Source organism: Stegastes partitus, unplaced genomic scaffold (genome assembly GCF_000690725.1).
Source record: "Stegastes partitus isolate 25-593 unplaced genomic scaffold, Stegastes_partitus-1.0.2 Scaffold85, whole genome shotgun sequence".
In the NCBI taxonomy this organism is placed as follows: domain Eukaryota; kingdom Metazoa; phylum Chordata; class Actinopteri; family Pomacentridae; genus Stegastes; species Stegastes partitus.
The window spans coordinates 866,160-885,460 of record NW_007577816.1 but is presented as its reverse complement, the minus strand read 5'-3'; positions in this window follow the sequence as shown (position 1 = coordinate 885,460).

Genomic DNA, 19,301 nt, shown 5'->3' with positions numbered 1-19,301 from the left:
AAAACCCTCTTAGAGTGAACATAACGTGCAGCACACGTAGATTCAACAAGTATTGGCCTCAAGAGAAGAGCTGTTCCTCACTCTTATGAAAAAGTAAGGAACGAGTGTAACTTGTACTTCCCAACAATGCATTGTTTGTCTAATTTGATTCAAAATGGGCCAACACCATTCAACATACATCTGCAGAATTGTCTATCAGCCTGTATTCAGGTCGGTCAGTATTAAAGGGTTAAAAGTTAATGAATGATTGAAGAAGTGACCCACAGCTTTAGCTATCTCATACTATAGGCCCATACAGTAATCCACCACAGCAATAATTCCACTGACAGGTGACGTGTATTGCACTGATAATCCTGCTACAATGCAATGTTCTGCTGGGAAACCCTGGGTTCTGGTTCATGTGGATGTCACTTTGACACGTACCACCAACCGAAACATTGCTCCTGTAAAAATAATACTGCAAATCCAATCGAAATGGGGTTATTCCATCTCATCAGGGCTTTCTGTTTGAAAGCCTGATTCACTTAAAACATTTTATCATAAGATATGGATATGGAAAATAGCATTTGATATATCAAATACTTTACGAGATGATACATTTTTAAAAATTGCCCATCAACCCACTGTCAGCACGTCTTCTTGCACATTGAAATGTAAGTCTATGTTTAAATGACAATACTTGAGGAAGTATTTAAAACAAAACATTTTAACTGTTATTTCTCATTATGTCATTAATTCAGAATCTACAATGTTGGACAAGCAGATTAAAAAATCTCTGATCATGGGTGAGTTAAAATATAAAAGAAAAATTGAAGCCAGCATTAGTTTGATCTAATTGATGTACTCATCTGGTATTACAGATCCAAATCAATGACAAAAAACTGTGAAAGTTTCAGTCTTTTAACTTTAATAGTTCCTGAGTTGTTGTCGCTCAGACCTAGTTCCAAACATGAATGTGCAAAAACAACATACTGAAAGTGGGTCAGAGGGCAATATAAAAATATATGTTTATCTTGGAGCGTATTCAGTATATGAAGCTAACATTCACAGAAAATATGATAAAAGAAACAATATGAATAAAATTAGGCAAATCAGGGATGGACAACTAGAGATTGCTCCAATAATTTCATGATTTAAAAATGAGTGACCCGACAGCAATATCTGCCAGCCACCAAAGGACATCCCAACAGGTCCACAGCTAACAATTCAGACAATTCAGAACTGTTTAGCAACACAAGGGGAACCTGCATGATATCAATCAGGTGGTTTTGATGGTGTGACAGATTAGTGATGAATTTTGGATCTAGAAGTGAAAAGCAGTACTGAATCACTTGAACTTGGTCATTGTACGTTACAGGCAGCAACAAGAGAGAGTTTGCTGATATATCTGGTCAATAGAAGCCTTCTAATAACATGGCATTGGTATTGTGATTTAAAACGTTTGCTTTGTGCCACATCTATGACAACGACATAAAGATCCTGATGAGCTGATGCAAGGAAACAAAAAAATCCAGTGATTGTACAAAACCCTGGCTCTGTAAATACAAAACAAAACGATTTGGACCGATCTATGCAACACCATTCCAACATAATACGGATGTTTGTGCATGTGCACAAGACAGAAGGTAAGTGAGGGAACAAGGAGATTGCAGGCGAAAGAGATCAGTGGGAGCGAGACAGTTGTTCAACGTGGCAGATGCTAGCGACCTAATGTGTCATCAATCTTTCTGCAGAATCACAGACTCCACCTTTAAAGCCTGACCCGAGCCTAATTTAATTTTGATTAGGTTCCAATAATCAATAATTACTTATGATCTTAATAATGGTTCTAATCCTGTGTTACACCTAATTTCCTCTGAATTAAATTTAGCCAGATGTATTATTTTGCTTTGTTCTGCTCTGTCTGTTTGCTTGTTTCTGTGTTCCCACTCTATATGTTCCACCATTGTCATAATCACCAGCATCAAAGTAAAAACTAACACTGTGTTTAAAGCACTTTAGTTGTGGGGAACAACAGCGTTATGCCGCTCCTCTTTGTAATTACGCTTGTCTAGATGTTGAAGTGTCTTTAGTTGATGTTTAAATGAAGGAAAGTCTGTAATTTCACTTAATTAGAGACAAAGCAAACATTAAGAGGATCGTTTATCTCGCACAGTCTCATTTTCCAAAAATGACACAGGACAGTCAACAACCAAGATTAAGCACCAACTCATCTTTATTATTTTTTCCTTTGACTTTAATTCTTTCTTAATCATGTCTGCTGGCATCAGTGAGCGTGGAGAAAGCTTTCGGTGTTCATTATACTTGTCAAAGCCTGACACTGTGTCTGACGCTTCTTTCGCTTCTTCACTTTCTTTCTGAACTTTTTAGGCAGGGACCTGATAATGTCTCTGATCTGGTGTCTGTGTTTTCATTAGCTGACCGGTGCTCAGAGAATGTAATAATGACAACAACAAACAAGGCCAAATTATCGCTGTAATTAAGTTCTCATACAGCAAGGGGAGGGAGTGGGAGGAGAGGGTGGCAGATGATGGTTTGGCTACGAATCTTGCCCGCACGTCTGTAGGTGAGTTTTATTCCAAGTAAGATTGGAATACATAAAAATAATCTTTATCCTCCTCTTCATTATTCTTTTCCCTTCACATTTTGCATTTTTATTCTCTCTTCTGTTTCACATCCTCACCTTTTACAGCTCCTATTGTTTTACTCTCTTTCTCATTTTTGTTTCCTGCTCGAGCTCACATATTTTTCCGTCTCTTTCCTACTGGCTCTATTACTGTTGCTCCATGCACTCTTTTACCTCTCTCCCATGTGTGTCATTCCGTCTCTTCTGTTACCATCCAGCAACTCTGTCCAGATTTCAGTAAAGCAGCGGGTTCCAAAATACAGTATTTACCAGGACAAACACAAAATCAATACCCACCCAACGCAAACACAGCACACAGGCAGTTCGGCAGATCTGCCAATGACGCTGGCTCGCGCTCCGCAACTGAGTTTACTGATTATAGGGCTGAAAAAAAAACAGCCTTTGTTTGTATCACATCCATCAAAAATGCAGAAACACTCAATATATCCCATTTAATACATGGCTACATGGCTATGTTAATACTTTGCATTTGTTTAATGCTTTACAGTATCAAATGTGAACATGCCAGGACATATAAACACTGAATTTAAAGACTGCTCTCTGTGGTCATTTAGAAACTGCAGAATCCAAAGGAAGTTGAGCATTTGCCAACAATTTGTCCTCCCAGGAGATGACTAATTTATATATTACTAACATTTTACAGATTTTATATTTTGGCTGAGACTGATAAATGTGTACTGATGTTTTTGAGGGGGTACCTGTCTTCCCATTCTCAGCTCATTTAAAATTACTAAAAGAAGCATTCTCCGTGTTATTTATCTGTAATATGGGCAGGCCTGACAGAAAAAGCAATGTCATGGCACCGAGTTGCTAAAACCTGCAGTCGCATACAGTGCCTCAGCATTTACTTGGTACTTTGGAGATGAGGGTGGAAAGACAAAGTGAATACAACAATATCATCTACCTCATGTATTGCATCAAACACACCTCATGACATTAAACTTGAGCTACAGTTTGACCATGCATGTAACTACAAGCCTATTTATAAGCTGCTTTTGCAAATGAATCTACATTTCAATTTCAATTTAACCCACAATCTCACAACAACATCCCTAGATCGTTTAAACCAACAGCCTTTTTTTCCCTTTTCCCCTCCTATTTCTGTAAAAATTTAACTGAAGTCCCCTCGCTACCCTCACTGTTGCCTTTCCTGAATGCAACAGTCAATACTTCATTGATACTTCAGCTCCAGCATTGTGAAGCCAGAACATCCGTGGGGGCCCGCAGCGAATAAAATGTGCCTGTTTAGTGTTTCTCCAGCTGGGCTGATCTGAAGCGACAGAAATTCAACCAACAGCCAGAGTGTCTCTCAGGAGACAAGAGGCTTCAGATGTCGGCAGCACCACCATTGCTGCAGCTGTTAAAATTATCTGGATGAAAATGGCGCTAATCTGCTACCCTTCATGGGGACTTCACACCGATTTGGGGACATAAAAGGAAATAACATGCATTCCTCTTCTGACAGAGGGAGGAATGATGGAAGGAGACGACACACAGAGGGAGGTGAAAGGGGGGAAAATTGACGGAGGCAGATGAGGGAAGAGGACGAGCATAATAGCACGATGTAGCCTGCCGTTCCAAAAAAAAGGCAATGTGATTTCCCAAAATTACTATATTGTTAGTGTTCCACCTGATGTGTGCTTGCACATGCTCGCAAATACTGCCATACAAACACACACACACACACACATCCCTCAGCATTAAGTGCAAGATGCAGTTTTCTGAGTTTTCAAACACTCTCTCTTGGGAGAGGATGTCAACTAAATCATTTTTCTCATCAGCTAAAACTGATTTTGCAAGCTGGTGTGCGAGCTGATGTAGCAAAATTTGTACTGTAAGTAGGACACAAAAGCCGAAGACTGAACTCAATTCTTGGGCTTCTATAACCTCCACAATCACAGGGGTGCGCTTACACACGTACAATGGATCATTTTTCATAATTATGTTGGAGGTGCATTATAAATCTTGTCATATTACTCCCTGTGACATTCCTGAGGCTAAACAATGTGGCGCTATAGCTGATTATAACAGCTCTGTGTCATGGTTCACCACTTTGTCAAGGTGCAGTACACTTCTTGACAAACAAAACTGAGAACTTAAACTGAGAATGATTTGACAGCAAATCTTGCGAACGAAAAAAAAAAACCCACCAACAAATGCCAGGCATCACATATTTATGAATAATGTTTAATCTTCCTAAACTCTGGAGCTCTCTAAAGTGTATTATTGCGAAATGTCATCTTGCTTTTCAATAGCTCATCAGACTGAATGGGGGAAGTGTGTCATCATGTATCCTTTCAATGACTTTCTCCCAGATGACCACAGATCTCCCTCTCTCTGTCTCCGTCTCTCTCGCTCTCAGGCTGGCTGACATTTAGGCTGGAGCGAAGGCAGAAGGAAGAGAAGAAGTTAAAGAAAGGATTCTACCCTGAAAAGGGACAGTAAGAGACTTCTCTACCCTCCGAGGGCTCGACCCAGTCAACCCCATCTGAAATCAAAATGGTCGAACTTGCTCTGTCATTCATAGAAAAGAGCATTTTCAACCACGGAAGAAGGAAAAAAACATTCAAACTAAATAGCCACTGGGGAGTCCTTGTCGAGAGGCTGTGATTTGTGCAAATCCTGAAACAATGAATGAATGTCGCTACCATCGGAACATGATAACTCTATTTAAAAGCAGTCTGCTGAATGAAATGTTTAATCTTTTCCTCTTAGGAATCTAGGAGAGACGCTTTGCCAAGAATTTTCTTTCTGTCATTTTCACACACCCACACACACACACACACACACACACACACGTTGCAACAAACCCTTTTTGGAACCTGCACACTGAAGTTTAGGACTCAGGTTATGTCAAATTATAATGAAACTGCACTTTACTGTACCACACTCACACATATGCTGTGCGTAATGGCTGCTTATCAAAAAAAAATAAACACCTGTGTGCTGTTTTTACACCAAGGTTTTCTCGCTGGCAAAAGGTGACAAAGAAAAACACAACCTGGAGATAATACTTTGATTACCCTGCCTAGAATATGCAGGAACACGCTGTGCATTAAATGGTTTGAAAACAGACTGAATAAATCCTGAGATTTGCTTTTTAAATCTTTCAGATGTTTTTTTCAGAAAAACCCACATTGGGTCAGAGTGAAAACAAGATACTTGCCTCCCACAGACACAAATAGGGAAAAGGCACAAAAGAGTAAGCAAGAAAAAGACATACAGCGAGAAAGCATCAAGCTCTGAACATCCACACACACATTTACCATACAGGCAGATATTTATCAGGTAGACAGAGAGGAGCAGAATAAAAAGCAGACTCATGGATGCAGGAAGCCTGGAGGGAACTTGAGGGTGAGCTATCATGAACACCCAATCAAAGGGCAGCTCCTGTTCGTACTCCTGCAGACAGCAAAACTAGAACACTGACCAGCATGATTATATCCCAAATGCTATGAGAATAGTCTGTTCACAGAACACCAACCATCTCCCCAATGAAGATGTAAAACATTAGGTAGGATGATTCAGTGCAATTTTCAAAAGACAGCAAGTCTCCTACTACTGGAAAGGCACATCACACTGCATGTAAAGTGTGTGTAATGTACATGCGCAGTCATGCCAGCAGAGCTGTAACACGCTTTAGGATTGCAGGACCTTCCAAGTGCGTTGGATCTCTCTTCCCATACTCGCTCCTGCTTTCTTTCTTTCCATCCATCCATCTTGCTGCTTCACTGCGTGCTCTCTGTCCCTACTTCTTCTCATGCTTCACTCTTCACCCTCCTCTGCCTCACTCCCATCTTCCATCTCTCACTGTCCTCCCTACATCCCTCTCTCCACAGCCAAGAGACATCCAGCTTCTCATAACTCTTCATTAGAGCCTTCCCGGGGACCCGCGGCTACATCGTGTAACAGTGCAAAGTCCGACTGCAAACAGAGAGAGAGAACTGAGCCCCAGAGACAATTAGCTCAGCCTGGAAAATAACATCATACTCCAGTCTGCAGTCTCTCTGTGTGGGTGCCGGCGGGCTGAAGCTGGCTTTGATTAGGGCCCCATATAGAAAACATGCTCCAACACTGAAGCGCCTAAGGCGCTTAATGACACAGAATTGGCATAAGAATGTATATGTAGTTCAGTGTGTTCAAATAGGACTTTTTTTTTTTTTTTAACACAACAGCGGTATCACATGTACAATAATCCACACAAAGCTGCACGGCACTTACGGGTAAGAGCATACTAAATTTCTCTGCTTAACTTGTTAGGATTGACATATTTTCAGCATTAAAATGATTTTACAGCTAGAAAAAATATAGCCAGGAATTATGATGTTTCAGTTTTAGATTATGGTATGTGAAAACAACAGCAACTTTGGCAACTAGCTGTTTTAGTGATGATATATGTGGCATTTAGAAAGCTCTCTGATATCTACAGTACTTGGGGGAATACCTTCACGTGCATGTGCATATGGTGATGTTTTTTCTACTCCTGCATGACCTAAAACATAAAGAGGAATGTTTTTCAAAAAGAAGAAGGCACAGGGAGTGACACCAGCTTCTCTTTTCTTTATTGCTTCATATTAGTGTCATATGTCATATAAGTATGACACATGGGAGCACGTTTGTGACCCAATAACAAGGCTTTGACCAGAGAGACACAGCAGACAAATAATTCTCCGTCACTTTGACAAGGCTCGGTGAGCGTGTATGTGTGTGATAGATAAGGAAGCATCAGGTGTCCTTAGGGGTAATTCCACTGCTAAAAATACAAAGATGGAGGGAAATTCCACTGAAAACTCCATCACATACAATAAAAAAAAAAAACACACACACATAAAAACTGATTCGTTTATCATTTTCAGAATGCCAATACCAGCCTCGTAGGGGTTTCCCTCCCTGCAGTAATAAAAGCCTCTTTTGTCATCAAAGCTTATGAGATCACGTCTGTCATTAATACTATGCCAAGGTCACGGTTTCACTCTCATCCTTATCTGTGTCCGTACACTCTCTCATTCCGCTGGTGTCATATGCCCTGACACGTCTCTCTGCCAGCTGCTTTACTGTATATACAGTCAGTGTGGCCACTGACAGGAACCTTTTTATTTGTGTGTTTAGAAGTGAAAAGCTGTATTTCTGCCATCTTTACCATTATTAACACAAAAATCTGTTCCAAAGCGTGTTCCTTTGTTTAAATTTTCTGCTTTTAAGTGTGATCAAATTAAATTCTAGTTGTGCTGGTGTGCAATATAAGGTGCAGTTGGCTAAGTAATAAAAAATAAAAAAAAAATAATAAAAAAAACTTAATAAAAAGTGAGCCCAAGAAAGAAAAGAGGATATGACCCTGCTATTATTTCTAAAAACAGAGCTCCACATGCTGCTCTGTTACTACAAAGTTTCTCCTGGCAGAATCCCCTTAAACAAAGACTAGCAAGCCAGCTGGCTGTTGTGAATCGCAAATCTGGAATATATTGTTGGGAAGGTTTAAAGCTACAAGATATTTGAGGTATACCTGCTAGAAGAGTGAACATTGTTGTTTAGAGCATATTTGCAGTTACTGTGAGGTACTGTTGATTATAACACCTACAGGATATTTTTAAAAGGAGGCTAGGCCAAAAGCAGTCTTTTAATAAATGTCATAAATACCTATGTTACTGCATTAGACATGTACAGTATGGATTTTAAAAAATGGGCACTGCACAATGTGTTCATCGACATTATGTTTTGCAATATGAAACGATATAGGAATTTTTACCAGATGACTCATTTGGTTCAGAATTATTGGGATTGTTTTGTTGGAGAGTGCATCTAAATCACAAATAAACAATTATTTAAAAAAGGCTAGAAATGACTTTACTGTGAAGATTTTTTTAAAATGTGTTAACCATTTGGACATTTTCTCATATGATGTAAAGTCATCCAAAATATACACATGTATTTTTTTTTTGCTTTGGACAGCCCTCATATCTGGCTTTGCACTCATCATACAGACCTCTGTGGTGCCAATTTAAATGGTTAAACTTCTTCTGTTGCACTATCTAGTGGCTACAATTGCAAGACACTGCAGATAGAGAACCTGTTTTTGGTCAACAGCATTGTTTCTGTAGCCAACATATTTCCAGTTAATTGACCAGTGCTGCACAGGTATGGCCAGAATGACAATGAGGATAATGATCAATATTGAGATCATTATTATCCATCACACTTATGCACTGATTTTAAAGACTTTTCTTTCACATTTAGACAAGCAGAGCCCAGCTTTAACACTGTGCTGTGCTATATTTCTGATAATCTACAAATGTGCATCAAAAGAAGACTTAAATAACCATCCCCTGAATTCAGTGCATCTAGAAGGGTCAATATAAATCACCATTTTTCTACAATAAAATATTGAAATTATAACCAAAATGCTTTACTTGATGAACTCCTGCTTGTAGACGGACACTGCAATTTACCAAAACTCCAAAAACACCTCACACTACAGGAGCTAACGAGGTGACTGTGCACAGAGAAACCTATAGTCTTCCTACTCAGTTACTGAAAATCAAAAGTTAGTTTGAAATGAGTGAAATATGTCACTCTCATGTTAGATTTACCCAAGTTGACACAAAGTGATCTTATCTACATGGGCTGTTTTCTACGAGTGGAGTTTTCTATGAACAGAGCATTTTAAACGTCTATTGCAGCCAATCATGTTCATTTGATGGGAAGTCCATTGATGATGCATTTCTTTTGGATACCAAATCTTCTTTTTCAGCGTTTATCTCCTGTCCCTCGGTCCTTCTGTTGCACACATGGATGCTGCAAGTGCACTAAATCTGTGTTGCAATTCATGCAATGATGTATATGTGTCTTCTGTACCCTTTACTGCTTTTATATCAGGTATACTGTGTATTTCAAAGCTTGGTTCTTCTAAATTAAAACAGTATGCATGTATGTCTTTGACAACACAAAAAATCCAGGTCTGACTTGCCACTGTGTCTTGGGGGGAGGGACTGTGCCTCACAACTTGAGTGTCGACAACAACAAAATCATCGCAGGCATTGTTCAGAAAGGTGCCCCAATCAAGACGGACTTCTGTCTTGCCAACATGTTTTTTTTTTTGTCGAAATTATAGCCTGCTACAGTAAAGGAATAGCAAACGCCCTCTTTTGATGCTTTGAATACTGTGACATAAACTTAAACAAATTCAGCATCGCAAATGAAGCTGGGGCAGCAGTTCATACTACTACATACTTAAACACTGAAAACATAAATAATTAACTGTAGATTGACACTGGCCAGATTCTCACACGCAAAATGACACAAGCGCACGCACCAAAAGACATTCAATACACAACAAATAAGCAAACTACGGTATCCACACGAGCATCAAATCACACAAACACGGATAAACACCCGCACACGGACCAATCAGTGGTGCCAAGACAGACATCTCACTCCTGCTGACATCCCCACACAAGACTGAAGATGTCTGTGCACCGCTGTCACACTGTCAAACCGTCAAGAAGAGACAGAGGAAGACGGACAGGCGGGATAAGAGAAAAATCAAGAGTGTTCGACAGAGTGGGGGAGAAATGCAATGGCTTCTTCCTGGGATAAAAATGACAAGCACAACAACAGTCTCTGATCTTCTGAGGGCAGCTAAGTCATGCTTGCCGTTTGATGTTTTGATGCTTAACAGGGACACTCTGAAACAACAGCTGGCCTCACAGTCCCGACACAAGCCTCGGCAAATGCGATAGTCCTGCTGCTCTAGGACGAAACGCCAAGTTAGCATTTACATAGGACCCCCTTTTGTCTTCTGAACTGCCTTTATTTATCGTGGCATTGTTTCAACAAGTGCTGGAAAGAGTCCTGAGAGATTTTGATCCATATTACCATGATAGCTTAACAAAGTTGCTGCAGATTTGGGGCCGGCACTTTCATGATGTGACTCTCCTGTTCCATCTGAGTACAGTAAGCTCATTGTTATGGTCAACAAATCAGTCTCAGAACATGAGGTCTGTGACATGGTGCGTTATCCTGTTAAAAGTAGCAATTAGAAGGTGGGTACACTGTGGAGATAAAGGAATGGACATTTTTAGCAGCAAGTGATGTCCTGATCTGAATCATGAGACCGGGATTGGGACAAAACCGAAGCCCCAATCCTTTGTTTATATCTGTTTTTACAAATGTGTTGTGCAACTTAAAAAAAATCTTAATATGTGCAGCCTTATCAATCAATAAGTGATAACTTTCTATTACAAATTGAGGACACAGGACATTTGCCTTGTGCTAATATTGCTATTTCAAAATAACAATATAACAGTAACTGTTAAATATGCCACCAGAGTATATATTCATTACCCTGGTAGATCCCAGCTCGCTTTAAAAAAAATGTGCACTGGCCAGGTGTCCATAAGCTCCACAGAAGACTTTGTCATGTTGCCCCTTCACTAGCTAAACCCCCACAATGCTCTCTGCTTGCCAACAAAGAAATACCCACCTCCTCTGTTTGCTACAGTAGTAAACAGTGAGAAACTCCACCTGGTTAAACAACCATGTACTATAGCTACTCTATAACTGTTCAAGTGGTTATTATCTAGATGAATGGTGTCAGAATGGGATTTGGTATTAGCAGACACTAAATATTAAATGACTCAGATTGGATTGGAAAAAAAACTTCTTCTGGACATCCCCATCAGCAACAATACAACAACCAAAATTCAGATAGGCTGTGGCCTTTAAATGACACTCAGTTGATACTAATGGGCCCCAAGTGTGCCAAGAAAATATCACCTACACCATTACACAACCACCAGAAGCTTACATTTTTAAGACAAGGCGGCATGGATCCAAATTCTGTGAATGTCACTGCAGAAATTTAGACTCATCAGACCAGGCAATTTTTTTTCTTGTCCCATTTTGGTGAGCCTGTGACCACTGTAGCCTCATTTTCCTTTTCTTAGCATACGAGAGGGCAGTTGGTGTGGTCTCCTTCTGCTGCAGCATATCTGCTTCATGGTTTGACCTGTTGCGTGTTTAGAGATGCCCTTCTGCGAAACAAGTGGTTGTTTGAGTCACTGTTGCCTTTCTATCTGCTCTAACCAGTCTGGCCATTCTCCTCTGAACTCTGCCATCAACATGGGCCTTTCACCCGGGGAAGTGCCACTCACTGGATGCTTTTTTTCTTTTTTTTTCTTTTTCAGACCATTCTCACTAAACCCTAGAAGAAAAGCTTAGTAGATCAGCATTTTCTGAAACACTCCAGCCAGTCTGTCTGGCACCAACAACCATTTCATAGTCAAAATCACTTAAATCATTTTTCTTTCCCATTCTAAAGCTCGGTTCAGGCACATCCTCTTGATCGTTTCTACATACCTACATGCAGTGAGTTTTTGCCTCACATCTGGTATAATAACGCTAAATTAGGAAAATCATCTTGCACACTTACTCTGTGTTCAAAATTGCTGCCCTATTCTGTTTGTAATTGTTCCTTTCTTCCATCCAGCTGAATAGATGACTCAAACTATTCACTTGGGCCAATCAAATATTGCCCCAACTTATGTGAGCCAATCACCTTGGTGAGGTCAAAAATTTGAAGTTATGTTGAGCTGTCTTTTCCACGTCCAGCTGATGTAACCCATCTCCACCACTTCATGTTCAATTTTCATTAGAGCCAGATGTCTAATGGGTCCATCCAATGAGCTCATCACAAAATCCTGAGCCAGCTCACATCCATATCTTCAGCTCAGCTTTACGTTCTTCACTTCTTCTCCAGCAGGCTGTGTCTAGACTCCAACAGAGTCAATTTTCCTGCACTACTCATGGCATGGCTACTCCCACATAAATTATAATGTCATAGGCATCCTGCTACGAGTATACTAGTTATGGTGTGAATCCCAACGTCCCTGGTTCAATTCCAGCCAGGGTCCTGTATTGCACATCATATTTCTGCTATCCACTATTTAATAAACAATAATACACTTTTATTTATTTTTATTGTCATTTTCTTTAAGATAGTCAACATAATGCTATGCAAGATCTGACATCTATGTTCACATCTCTCTACATATTATGAACCAGAATTTCCTCCACCATGTAAAATAAGGAAAATTTGTTTTGCGTAGGACATTTGCATTTTTTTTTCTTGTTCCCTAACTTGACTAAATAGTTGAAAATGTTTTACAATTCATGTGGATGTAACATTAGTCTAGTGCTGGGCTTGAGCTTTATCTGTTAAAAATGTACAAAGCGATACAAAGCTTTGTTTTTAAGAGCTTACAGGTTATTCAAAGTTACCAACATTAAAATGAAATAACAAAACCTATATGAGAGGACATATAAACTTAGCAAATCTGCCAACTAGGCAATCTCAAGATGTTGATGTTCTTAAAGGTTTAAAAAGAAGGCAAATGAACCAACATAAAATCAAGTCAGATGAAACCGAAACAAATTATTTTGCACTCCTCCTGTGAAGTGCATAAATACAGTCTGCATGGAGTGGAGATCAAACCAACACCATTCCCTGCACAGGTAATTATTTTTGCATTGCTACAGTTAGCGAAGGAAAGAAAATGATGTGTTGATCGGAGCCTCATTTGTAGTTGCGGCAGAAAACGATTCATTAATATATCACATCAAAAATTTACATATCTTTTTTCCCTTTATGCAACAAGACAGTGTGTTTAAAAGCAGAAACATCTTTAATGTTTCCTACATAGGAGATTCAGAAACTAGTGATGTTAATGTTACTGACCAAAACATGGCTTTCCATGTTTGTTAATAGTCATCGTTGGCCTTCATGTGTGCCACTAATAAAGATTTTTGACTCCATTGTGGATGTATAAATATTGGTAAAACACATTGATGCCTGATGCTACAGACTTTTATTAAAGAAAACCTCACCAAGTAAGATGTTGTGTTGAGCTGATGCATGTAATAGTAATATGCCTAAATATATAAACATACGACAAGTCACTGATTTCTCTGAATAGCTGTAAACAAACAATGGCATCTTTAAAAAAAAAAAGAATTCCTGTTTTGTTGTGGCTTTTTGTTGGTTTTTGTTTTGTTTATTTTAACTATTTCTTTCAGTGAAGGCAGTCAAGCAATTGGTCAGTCAATGTGGATAAACTGTTGTTTTTATTTTTAGGACACAAAAATATCTCACGCAGCACACAAGAACAGCACACTGTGTGAAACTGTCCACACACATTTGGCATCCTTGCACAGCACCATATTACATATTTGGCCACGGTAAACTAGTTTATTTGAATTATTCATACTTGACTTGAAACCACAATTTATCCAACCCTTTCCTCTGATGCATAAAGAAGCCTTTTATAAAGCAAAATAACTTTCAGCTAAAGGTGTTCGGGCCACGTATGATTTTGCAGCAATCACACCCCGAAATTACAGCGGACTGCAGTCAGTTGTCCACAGCGTTTCAGAGGTGAGGTTGAGGCCCCCAGCAGTGCCTCTGCAGCCAGCAAGGGCAGTCTTAATGAATAGCGAGATACATGATAAATGTGGCCATATGGTGGAGCCGGCTGGCCAAGACAGGGGTGCTAGCAAGCTCTGCTAAACACACACACATGCACACACACACACACATGCACTCATACCTCTCTTTTCACTTCATAGCTAGAAAAGAAGAGTCATCAAACTCCACGTAACTCGAGACAGCAGCAGGTAGGGGTTAATGACCTCCGGGTCCTTTGGATGGATGAAGTGTTGTGGCCAACTGTGAAATCATCACCGCACTTCCTGTCAAAAAGTTTCACAGAAATTCAAGCGAGGACAAGAACTGACTGTGCATGCGCCAGACTGTCACTCAACAGCAGTGACTTTTTAATTACAAGCATTGTATGTGCCTCACTCATAAATGCAGGAAGTCTTCCCAATTTATATTTGCCTCTCTGGTGATTTGCTTTGTGTGTGTGTGTGTGTGTGTGTGTGTGTGTGTGTGTGTGTGTGTGTGTGTGTGCGTGTGTGTGTTTGTGGGGCTTAACTGAATCACAGCAGATGAAGCCATATGCTGTCTGTCATACTTTGTGGGCAGTCATTTTCTTGTTTCTTCTCCTCTGCTGTATACAATACTCCTCTCTTATTACTATTCAACACACATACTCCCCATGCTCATATACTGTAGCTACAGACACACATACACAATCACTAACTAGCCTACAGACACACCCACACAAACTTTATGCGTATTCACACACATATACTCGTGGACTCAAACACACAGTGAACAAGCCATTGTTCTCCTTTCACAGCAGATGCTATCTCTCTCTAATTGGCTCAGCAAAAACAAAGGAAGGGCCTTGGATGCCCTGCTGCAGCTATGCTCTTTCAGTCTACAGGGATGCCCTCTGCTGTACCAAACACACAAACAGGGTCCTTGGATAGGGCTGACCTTTGTGCTGTATAAAGAAGGCCAGCTCCTGATTACATGGCACAGTTTCAGGGTCTGTAATGAATCAGTAAGCAGGCAAATACACTTCAGTGAAGTTTTGAAGCACGAGATAAAAATACCCTGTGGGTTGCCAAGAACGCTCTGACCAGTGGAGGTCTCCTGAACTCTACATGCAAATCGTGCTCTGAGGCTCGGCATCTCACACGAGGAACAAAGTGTGATACGGCGTTTGATCAAGCAATTTTTCCCGTCAAGCGTGTTTGTCAAAATCCAGCCTCTGCACCAGTCTCCAATGAAAGTTTATGACACCATTCCTCCAAGTGCAGCTTCACACACAATTGACAGGCAATAAGCCTTCACTGCATGCAATCCACAGCTGTCAAACTTCCCCAGTGTTTTGACATGTAGAGAGAGAGAGAGAGAGAGAGAAATACTGGGGTTATGTCTACTGTAGGTGTAATTTGTGTTGGTGCAGTTTAGTTCAGCAGTGTGAAACAACTCTGAGACAGCCGTGTGATATATGACCGTACCACTGGCATCATTGATCTTAACTTTAACTGCAGTAGTGCAGTAGTACTTGATGGGGTGTTATATTGCAGAAAAAGGGATCACAGAGGGTATACAGTGACCTTGCCATCTATACATATCTCACTGATGATTAATAATACATTCTACTTTGCCAAGAGACAAAGGTGAGCATACTCTGCATGGCTGTATTTTTTGCTAATTTTATAATGTTCTAACTCAAGGTTTTACATGGCTGTAAAAGACAACAAGCTAAGTGTTCAACCTTCAGCCACACTACCCCTATAGAATTGGTTTCATATGCCTTTGAATGCCTCATTGTCATCCATTGTAATCTCTTGAAAGCCTAATGCACAAGCACCAGGGAGAGAATAAAGTGACAAGAAACAGCATCCTCTTCTGGCAGAAAATGATCATAACACGCATTCGTCTGTTGGTTCAAGCCTCTCGGTTCCATCAGTCCAGATTTATTGGCAGCAAATGTTTGTATCGAAAACAAACACAAAAGGATCGCCCAAACAAACTACAAGTGCAATTGTGAAGAAAAGTACACAACGCAATACAGCAGCTTCAATCTCTTACAAGATGTTGTAAAGAGGTAGCTGCTGAAGCCATATCAGTTTGAAGAGGTTTAGACTCCTTAAGTTGTCAAAAATGATTAAGAAAGCAGCTGATTGATGCTCGAGTTTTCCTGGTCCAGTCTTTTCCCTTCCAGCAACTAATTACAAGGGCTACGACATAAATAATTCATGCAACACAAAAACATGACAATCAAGAGTCAAGCTGCAACTTCAGTCACAACCAATTCAGCATCTGCCGAATGCTTTCCTACCTTCTTCTGCCACTCTCGTCTGATTGCAGGATGCTTGTGTTTGCATTCCCACTGTGACTGCGTGTCTTCATATTATATGTCCAAACAAGTAATTATTAAATCCTTCACTCTATTCCTAGAAATATAAGGGAATGTCTTTCTATAGCTTTGAATGGTTGTTAATTTTGATTCAAGCTGTCGTTGCCTTCCAAACTACTATAGCTTACAGCCAAATGTAAAACTAATTAGATTTTTCAAGTGACCATTATTTCTGTAATATGTTGTCATTGAGCTCACGCTTGCAAACATATCCAGAGTGCTCCAAACAAGCACTTAATTTGGGCACTGAACTAGCACATGCATAATAATGACCTTATTTGCATATATTATGTGAGTCTGTTTAGTATGTTAATGCTTGGTAAACTTCTGGGTTTAATCGTTCATCTGACATTCTAATTGTGAGTTTGTTAATTGGTTACATTGATGCTCTGACACTTGTTAATCTACTGGCAGGTCTCGTTTGTTCATTTCAGAACTAAACAGTCAACAGTATTTTCCACTTTGCAAGGCAGGTCTGATTCATTTCTATATCACTTGGTTTCGCCGTCTATTATTTTACAACATATTTACAAAACGGGGGATTTTCATGTGTAGTTTCATTTAAACAAACTAATGGTGCTGCTGATACAAACAGGCTGCCGCAGCGTAGAAACATCCCTGAATCATTTTAGGGGATTTTACAAGATAATAAATGGCTGAAGCATATTGTTCTGACTGACACTGCTGTTTGCTTTTCTTGACACAATGATGTCAAAGCATATTTAATTACTGTTTGCTGTAACGTCATTTGTTTCTGTCAACAGCTCTACTTTTCCACAATTACTTTTATAGGTTTTTCCATTTTACAGCGAGTACAGTCACAGTGTATACAATGAAAGTAGAAGCACAACTTTATACATGTATTTTAAATTATGTGAAACATCCTTAATACCAGCTTTACCACTGAAATTAGCTGTGGAGTAAAAACACAGCAAATACTGTTGAAGACTCGGCAACCTTTTCAAGATTCAAGGATGCACACTACTGGATTTTTGCCTGTATCTGTTATGCCGCTATTTTCCAACTCAGTTTGGTCGATTGCCCATGCCGATATATGCAAATATTATTTTCCAGACAGCACCAGACTATCAGGTCTCTCCTGTGGTGAAATTAACTTGTTATTATTGTGATGTCTTGGTAGGTGCAGTCATCAAATAAAATTCTTCAGGCAAAATATGAGCACATGATACCATTTTGCATATCTATCCAGATTAAGATTGTACTGTCATAATCACCTTCCAGTGCAGTGAAACTGTGTTGACTTGACTTCTGCTTGTTCAACTGCATTCAGAAACTTTTAAGTACCCAAGGATAGCACTGTCATATTTACTCATCATGTGTTTTTTCTTCACGCCAAGTGCACCAGAAATGATATCAGCCTGTGAAAGTTCACTGTAATCAGAGCACTGAGGATGCTTTTAGGGAGCAAGATGATCTACAATAGGGTATAAACAGAGAGGACACAAAATATTCTAAAAGCTCCATGTAATCAAAGAGAAAGCCATGTCCTCAACTGCCCTGCGCAGTGTGTTGTTGTATACAGAAGGACATTCAAAATGTGCATGATTCACACTACAGTTAAAGCCGACTCAGTGAAATAAAACAGACAAATACTACTCATGTCGCACTACCGCCACTGCAAAATGTTATTCTGGGTTGGATGAGACTAAGAGAAATGAAGCACATAAGACACCTTCATTAGCCTCAACAATACAATTTAAACTTTAATCACATTTCCTCTTGAATAAAGCAGAATTGCAAATATGACATTCAAAGCCAACTGTATGCTCATATTCTGAAGTAGTAAACATAAATGTTGTGCCAAATATGGCTTTCAGAACTGTCAAACGATGCTCCCTGTGATGAAATATTTTGAAACACTGAAATAGTAACTCAAGCTTTAGAAATACTTGGAAACAATCAGAACGCTTATCTAAATAAGGTCAATATAATCTTTAGAACACATTGTTGTGCTGCTCTATCTCGCTGTTGTAAGGACATACACAGGACAGTTTGTAAGCCTTATCCCTATCATTGTGTTGTTTGTTATCTTTTTGTGTGTCACTGTTATCACGGTCAGTCACATGGCCTTGATGACCTTGTGGAATAAACTCATTAACTTAGCCATCAGTCATATGCCACCCCGTCGTTGTCCTGCACCAGCCTGTGAACTTAGCTTCCTCAGGTCCTCACTGCTTGTCGCACTCTGAAACTTGAGGCCATCTATGACCAAGGTGTCGCCATCTTCCACTATGCTGGTCTGGCACTCCTGCGGAGTCTGTCACAACAACATGCACACTAAATGACGCTCTGCACACTGTGCCTGGGCATATGAAGTAATAACAAGGTCATTTGTGCATCCATCATTGTTAACCACTGCCTTGTACAGTGTGAGCAATGGAAAAGGTGACGATTAAATGCGTCTGCTGCAGCATGTGTGCCTCATGCATGCATATGTATGTGTGTTTGTTTGATTGCATGCAATGAGAGGAAAATAATATGGAGATAGTCCTAACTTCCAAAGCTTTGTGTTTGCTAGCCTGGTTCCAGACTGAGCAGCTCAAATGTTGTTGAGAGCATGAAAGGCCCGTTGCGGATTACCGTTTTCTGGTTGGAGAAATGACTGGGCCAACAGTTACCTTTGCAGGTTGGAAACAGCATCTAACTGAGCCACAGCCACAATCCAAAGTAAATGTCAACAAGTGTGAATGAAACTGACTCAGCTATCAAGGGTGTTATAAATCTACTGATTGACATAACGGCTCCTAAATCAGTGCAGCCTGCATTGAAGGTGTTTCTCCAAAGCAAATAAGATTTTTCTCATT